The sequence below is a fragment of the Globicephala melas genome, chromosome 4 (assembly GCF_963455315.2).
Source record: "Globicephala melas chromosome 4, mGloMel1.2, whole genome shotgun sequence".
Taxonomy (NCBI): Eukaryota; Metazoa; Chordata; class Mammalia; order Artiodactyla; family Delphinidae; genus Globicephala; species Globicephala melas.
Window position 1 is genome coordinate 127,925,853 of NC_083317.1, and position 7,840 is coordinate 127,933,692.

Consider the following 7,840-nt stretch of genomic DNA (forward strand, 5'->3'; position numbering starts at 1 on the left):
ACTCAGACTAGAACTTACACCATTGTCTTTCCTGGGTCTCAAGTTTGCCAACTGCAGATCTTGGGACTTCTTAGTCTCTATAGCCATGTAAACCATAAAGCTTAGAAGGGAGATCTTGACATGCCCCACACCACGGTGCCCCTAGAAGTTTCACTGAGGTAGAAGGCCCCTGAATTTTAGTCAGGTTTACTTCCCATCCTCTAACATGAAAGTGTCTTACCGACAAGTCTAGAGTAGTTGCTACTTCTTGCTCAGTAGATCCAATCAGCATAATGTCATTAATGTAATGGACCAGTGTGGTATCTTGTAGGAGAGAAAGGTGATCAAGATACCTGTGAACTAAATGATGACATAGAGCTACACAGCTGATATACCCCTGAGGTAGAGCAGGGGTCGTGTATTGCTGGCCTTGCCAACGAAAAGAAAAGTGTTTCTGGTGGCCTTTACTAACAGGTGATGAGAAAAAAAGCAATAGCTAGGTCAATAGCTACATACCAGGTACCAGGGGATGTGTTGATTTGCTCAAGCAATGAAACCATATCTGGTGCAGCAGCTGCAATTAAAAACACCACCTGAAAAAAAAAAAAAAAAAAAAAAACACCACCTGGGGCTTCCCTGGTGGCGAAGTGGTTGAGAGTCCGCCTGCCGATGCAGGGGACACAGGTTCGTGCCCCGGTCCGGGAAGATCCCACATGCCGCGGAGCGGCTGGGTCCGTGAGCCACGGCCGCTGAGCCTGCGCGTCCGGAGCCTGTGCTCCGCGACGGGAGAGGCCACAACAGTGAGAGGCCCGCGTACCGCAAAATAAATAAATAAATAAATAATAAATTAATTTTAAAAAAACCACCACCTGGTTAAGCTTATAATATTCCATGATGCACTGTCATTCTCCAGGATCCATCCTTCTCCTGCAGAGGTCAAATAGGTGAGGTGAATGGGGGTGGGGTGGGAGTCACCACCCCTGCATCTTTCAAGTCCTTGATGGTGGCACTAATCTCTGCAATCCCCCCAGGAATGTAGTATTGCCTTTGAGTTACTAATTTCCTAGGTAGAGGCAGCTTTAGTGGCTTCCACCTGGCCTTTCCCACCTCACTCCACAGGTCAGAGAAGCAGTGTAGGAATTCTGCCACCTAATGAGTATATCTATTCCAATTATGCATTCCAGAACCAGGGAAATAGCCACAGAGTGTGTTCAGGGACCCACTGGGCCCACTCTGACAGGACCTGAATTAAACCCCGTTGATCACCTGACTTCTGTAAGTCACTGCTCTGACTGGTGGACCACAGTGACATGTTGGGTCTCCCAAAATCACTGTCAGTTCAGAATCAGTGTCCAGTAGTCCCCAAAAGTCCTGATTATTTCCTTTTCCCCAATGCAGTTACCCTGATAAAAGGCTATAAGTCCCCTTGGGGAAACCTGGGAGGAAGAATAAATGTTTGGCAATGTTCCAGTGTCCTTCCTAAAGGGCATTAGCACCCCCTTCATTCAAGGGCCTCTGGGTCTATAAACTGGCTCAGGTCTGGGAATTGATTGTGAGGCCACAGTTCTCTGTTTTTTTAAAAAATTTTATTGGCGTATAGCTGATTTACAATGTTGTGTTAGTTTCAGGTGTATAGCATAGTGATTCAGTTATACATATACATATATTCTTTCTTTTTCAGATTATTTTCCCATATAGGTTACTACAGAATATTGAGTAGAGTTTCCTGTGCTACACAGTAGGTCCTTGTTTGTTATCTATTTTATATGATTCAGGTTAGACTTTTGCTCCCTTGACCTAGAACTTTTCTGTTCCTACAGATCAAGTAGGAATGTAGTAGGCGTCTCATCAATTTCACTTCTAGGAACACCATGATGAAGTAGCCAATGCCCTAAGCCTGTATGAGTCACACTTTCCCAATGGCTGCCTTGACTTTGCTGTCTATTACACTAACCGTGTCCACCTTGCCTTTGGCGGTTGATTGCCACCACTTGGCTCCTGCCACCCCGGATCTAATTACTCCCATTGCATTTAGGCCTTGATGACTGCAGCTGCCACTGTGAGACCTGACCTGCAGAGAAAGGTGATCAGAGCTCTCCAAGGATGTCAGGGCTCCCCTCACAAACTTATTTCTCACAGTGATGGTGAAAGGTCTTCTGCAGAGAAAGACAAATACTGCATGTTTTCACTTGTATGTGAAATCTAAAAACTAAAACAAACAAATGAATATAACAAAACAGAAGCAGACTCACAGATACAGAGAAGAAACTAGTGGTTCCCAGTGGGGAGAGGGGTGGGAGGAGGGGCAAGACAGGACAGGGGAAGGAGGTTAAGAGGCACAAACTAGTAGGTATAAAATAAATAACATACAAGGATGCAATGTGCAGCACAGGGAATATAGCTAATATTTTATAACAACTTTAAATGGAGTATAACCTATAAAAAATATTGAATTACTATGTTGTACACCTAAAACTAATATATTATAAATCAACTATAATTCAATTTTTAGAATAAAATAAGATAAAAGAAAGGTATGTCTTCTGGACCCTCCCAGTGGGGGAGAGAGAAAGAGAGAGATTTATTATAAGGAATTGGCTCACATGATTTGGGGGCTGACAAGTCCCAAGATCTGCAGTTGGCAAACTGGAGACCCAGGGGAGCCAATGGTATAGTTGCTGTCTGAGTCTGAAGGCCTGAGAACAAAGAAAGCCAATGGTGTAAATTCCAGTCCAAGCTTGAGTCTGAAGACAGAAGTCTGATGTCCCAGCTTGAAAACAGTTGGGCAGAGAGAGAGAATTCTCTCTTACTCAACCTTGTTACTCTACTCAGGCCTTCAAGTGACTTGATGAGACCCAGCCACCACGAGCAGGGCACTCTGCTTTACCCAGTCCACCATTTAAAATGTTACTCTCCTCCAGAAACACCCTCACAGACACACCCAGAATCGTGTTCATCCAAATATCTGGGCACCCCATGGCCCAGCCCAGTTGACACATAAAGTTACCCATCACAAGCTGGAAAAACAAAATTCATTACCTACATGGGAGTTACAGTCTGAGAGTTTCAGCAGGAAAGCTTACGAAGAACTCACAAAAGTATTCATAGGAGAAAGAAGCAGCTTTAAACCTCAGTGGGTCCCAGGAAGCCCAAACCCAGCTTTCCACTGTTCCAATCAAGTAAGACCTTTCCTGATCCCCCTTTTCCCTCTTCCCTTCTTGAACTCCAATCTCAGAGGGGTCCACAATGGCTGCAGGTGAAGGAGGAGGATGTAAAAAAAGAGAGATAGAAGCTGACCACACCCTTCCCTGAAGTCAGGAAGCCACCTGCTAAAGACAAAAGAAACTTTATATCTCATGAGAGTTCAAAGTTTTTATTATTATCTGGGAATAGGCAACTTTAATTATGAATGCAAACTCCTAGTGAAAGTGGCTCTAGAGCTTTCTATTACCCAGAAGTAACCAAAATACTCTCAATTGGTAGGGAAAAAAAGCTGCCACCACTACATTTTAAGGAAGGGTGGGAGACATTCCATGAGTTTTCAGATTTTCAAATTATCTATTATTTCCATCTCTTCTGTTATGAATTCTTCTGTCTGTTGAGCCTGTAAAATGAGCCTCAAGATGAATTTCGTAATGTCCTTTGTCATTTTTGTTCCAAAGCTCATTCTGCCTGGGAGTGTTTTCCATGAACAAGTCCTTGCATGGTAAGAACTTTTGCAGCTAACTTAGCCCATTCTTCCTGGTTTGCACACCCAGGGTGGACTCTTAAATTATGGACTTTCAGGTGCTGGCTCTCAGGCAACAAAATTCCTGGTGCTGCACCCCTGGTGCAGGACCAGCCCAGTTCCCATCTTTAGCAAAGATGCCCCTTTTCCTTCCTGCACCATGGGCAAGCAGCACGTTTCTGGAGTGTTTTCAGCCCCCATTTGCTGGATAGGCAAGACAACCAGCCCCAACCCCAGCTTCATGCAGCAAGCACGGGTCCACTCTCCTGCCAAGCACAGGGTACACTCATCTCCATTCCCACATGAGCTTTGAAGCTCAATCTATGTATACCCATTTCCTTCTACCCTTGGGCTACATTTCACCAGCCTACTCTGTAGGTTTATTCTTCATTATTGGTCCACAAAGATTGATTGATTTTTTGATTCATTCATTGGCTCGTGTGTGTGTGTGTGTGTGTGTGTGTGTGTGTGTGCATGCACATTTCATCAATCACTCCTCTGTGGCTGGAGGAGGTTACAGAGAGGGCTTGATGTGTGCTCACTCCACCATCTTGATCAATGTCTTCCAGGCATGTCTCAGATACTACTGAGCTACACAAGCAAGAAGCATGTCCAGACCCGGTCATCTCAGTCTTCACAGAGTGGACAGGCCCATTTCCAAAGTGGCAACACTCTCCCTTGGTGATGGGAGGAGTTTGCTTATTAGTAGCTAAAGCAGAAATCCTTTCCTCTCCTGTCCTATCCTACCCAGAAGAGTGGTCATGAGAGCTGACACAGGGCAGGCTGGTTGAATATCCTGGAGAGGCACAATTCCAGAGGTTCAGTGATACCAAGTTTCAGTTCACAGTAGGCACTGGAGCGCAAAGACTGGCTGATTTGTGTCTGGGGTGGCAATAAAGGGCTAGATGAAGTTTAGGAAGGGAGGAAACTCAGAGGTGGCTGATTGGAGGATGGGAAGGGGGTGGAAGTAGTCCACCCCCTTGGTTCAGACACAAGCTTCTTATCAGTTCTTCAGCCTGAGGCTTGCCTTTGCCAAGGCCAAATTAAATTTCTCCTTCAGAGTTTAAAACTTTGTTAGAAAAGAAAAGAAAGATAAAAGGAAGGAAGGAAGGGGGAGGGAGGGAGGAAGGAAGGGAGGGAGGGAGGGAGGGAGGAAGCCCTTCAGCGAGGTTAATGTAGGCGGGATGGCATCAGAGGGCCCTAGTTCTGGGGTGTGATCTCCTAACCCCAAATAACATCTGTAGGCTGACACCAAGGCAGTTTGATAGAAGACTTCCTGGCATCTCCAGGAAATTTGGAGATGTGTGGCCACCTCGTAGATGAGTCATTTTAAAGCACAGGAGCAAACGTAGAAGTTACTGAGGTTTACACAGGCACTTATTTTTCCAACAGCCAGGTTTTTTAAAGTCGTTTTTTTTTAATTTCCCCAGTGGGGTGCAGTAGAGGGACCAGGGACATGTACCTCCTCCCACAGGAGAGTTTGTGCTTTTGCATTGGGGGCTCTTTTGCAGGTACCTGAGAAGGCTCGTCAAATTTTCCTCCAAGGTCCTTAATGGGGTTTTACAACCTCTCCTGGGCTGGCAGCCCACTCCAGTGAAGGAGGCAGAAGGGGCTGTGTCTTCCCTTTGTGAACCTCCTGCTCCCACCTGTGTGGGTTTTCCAGGCTTTTTTGTTAGATGCTTGAGGACCTGAGAATCCCTTGAGCCAGAAAGAGAAAACTGTAATTTGGGGTCAACTCTTGTGTGCCACTTCCAAACGTCACAGTCTGGGCGCCAAAATGGTTTAACATGACTCTCCCGTCGTGGGAACAAGAAAGTCAGTCAAATCCAGGGATAGGCTAGAAATAGAACACATGGGGAAAAATACCAAAAACTCCTTTTTTAAGACGTAGGGAAGGGCAGCACAGAGGAAAGACCGACAGACAGGGGAAGAGGGAGACCCACGTGGGCACAGAGTGGAGCCCTTAATCATGTGCTGGGGACAGACAGAACACGAGCGAGGAGATGGTGGCCTTTGCTAAACTCTAAATCTACTGACGACAGTGGAGGTTTGCTAGGGACCAAGCCCGTGGAAGTTTGCTGTTGAGTTCTCATTCTAGGAAACTTGCCTGAGTTTTCCTTTTCTCTATCCCGGAAGCCCAGGGCGCTTCGAGGCGAGTGGGAACAAAAGAAGGAATTTCCCGTACTCAACACTAGGTGGCGCCAGACAGCTGTGGACGTAATGAGGTTCCCCCCTCCAGGTGGGCTCAAAAGCTGGCGGAAGTTCCCTGAAGGGACCGAGTCAGGCCAGATTACAAGGAAACTGAGAATCCTAAGCACCCACAGGAAGTTAGCCAAAGCATAAAATGGGCACACAGAAAAATAAGTAGAAAAAAAAATCTAAGAGTTGGGGAAATGTAGCACAGAGGCTAGACAGAGTCTACAGTCTGTAAAAGGAACTTAAAAGAACTTTGCCGCGGAAGCCTTGGCAGGAAAGATGTGCAAGTGCAAAAAGATTGGAAGGGGAGGCTTCGCAGGCGTTCATGGTGGGGAGGGTCATGGCCTGGACCAGGTAATGCTGGTGGTGACCACCTTCTGACTGCTGTACCTACATTTACTAGTCTACATTTACTAGTATGATTCTTTGATACAGCGAGTCAATAAGCCCAACAGGATTCAATAAAAAGAATCAGTAGAAATACATTCTATTCATCTTCTCTGAGCATTTGCTTTTTGTGTGTACAGTTATGGACCCATCACTTTTCAAATTTATTGTGTCCATTGATGTAAGCCAGAACTCTCCCTTTGAGGCTCACATTGTCCCAACTTTGGCTTGGGCAAATTTACCCCTTTTAGATTGATTCTTGCATAATTTTGAATGACCCAACTACTGAAAGCTTTGCTTCTGGCCTAACAAAGTGTAGGTGTCCTGGGATTGCCTTGCACCCTTCCACCCCAGACCAGGCATGGAATCAGACATTGTTCCAAGATACCATGGCTCCTTTGGGGAGAAAAATAGCATTAGAAACCAAAATCTGGGGTACATTGCAACTGGGCCATTTCAGTGGCAAAAAAGCCATAAAGGAAATATATTTTTCATTTAATGTTTTATAAAGACATGACTTCATATTGCTGTATTCAGTTCAGTTCCAGCAGTACACTGCTCCTCCTCAAATGTTTGAGTCTACCATTGGTCTTCCCTTCCACTAATCTTGAAATCTAGGTTCCCGTCAAAATAAACACAATTATTGGGCTTCCCTGGTGGCGCAGTGGTTGAGAGTCCGCCTGCCGATGCAGGGGACGCGGGTTTGTGTCCCGATCCGGGAGGATCCCACGTGCCGCGGAGCGGCTGGGCCGGTGCACCATGGCCCCTGAGCCTGCGTGTCCGGAGCATGTGCTCCACAACGGGAGAGGCCACAGCAGTGAGAGGCACGTGTACTGCAAATAAATAAATAAATAAAAATAAACACAATTATTTACTTGCTCTGACAACTTAAGGGAACAGCTTAAAAAAAAATACACTGTCAATACAAACAGTATAAATACTGAATATAGTTTTTGTTTTAGACCGCACACTCCTGAGGCTTTGTTGCCAAACCATTTTGTTCTAGAGTCATGCTTAATCTCCCACACTGTGTGACTTATTTGACAGTTGTGGTTCTGCTGTTTCCATTTATTTTCATTCAGAGGAGGCTGCAACCTGCCCTTACCCCACCCCTCCATTTTCTGCTCCGCCTTGTCATTTTCCCATAGGACTTACAAACTCCCAATATACTAGATAATTCACTTAATAATGATCATTGCTAGTATTATTTTATTATTATTTCTCCTTTCCCCCCACATTCGAATGTAAGCGTCATGGAGCAGGGGTTTTATTCCTTGGACTCTGGCAGCATCTGAAGGCAGGACTAAGAAAGTTGGGCTTGATTCTGGGGTCATGGGTGTCAACTCAGTTGAGCAGCATGAAGGACTGTGAGAGATGGTCAGTCTCCCTGCCATCCTGTTGTAGTTATTAATCACACCCATTTTCATTCATTAAAGTGTCCCAGCTTAGAGGGCCGGGTGATTGGAGGGGAGGAGGGGAGGCTGGGGAGTTAGAACACAAGTACTCCGGGCCAGAGGGAATGGCCAGCTACAGGGGAGGCAGCCCCCCTAC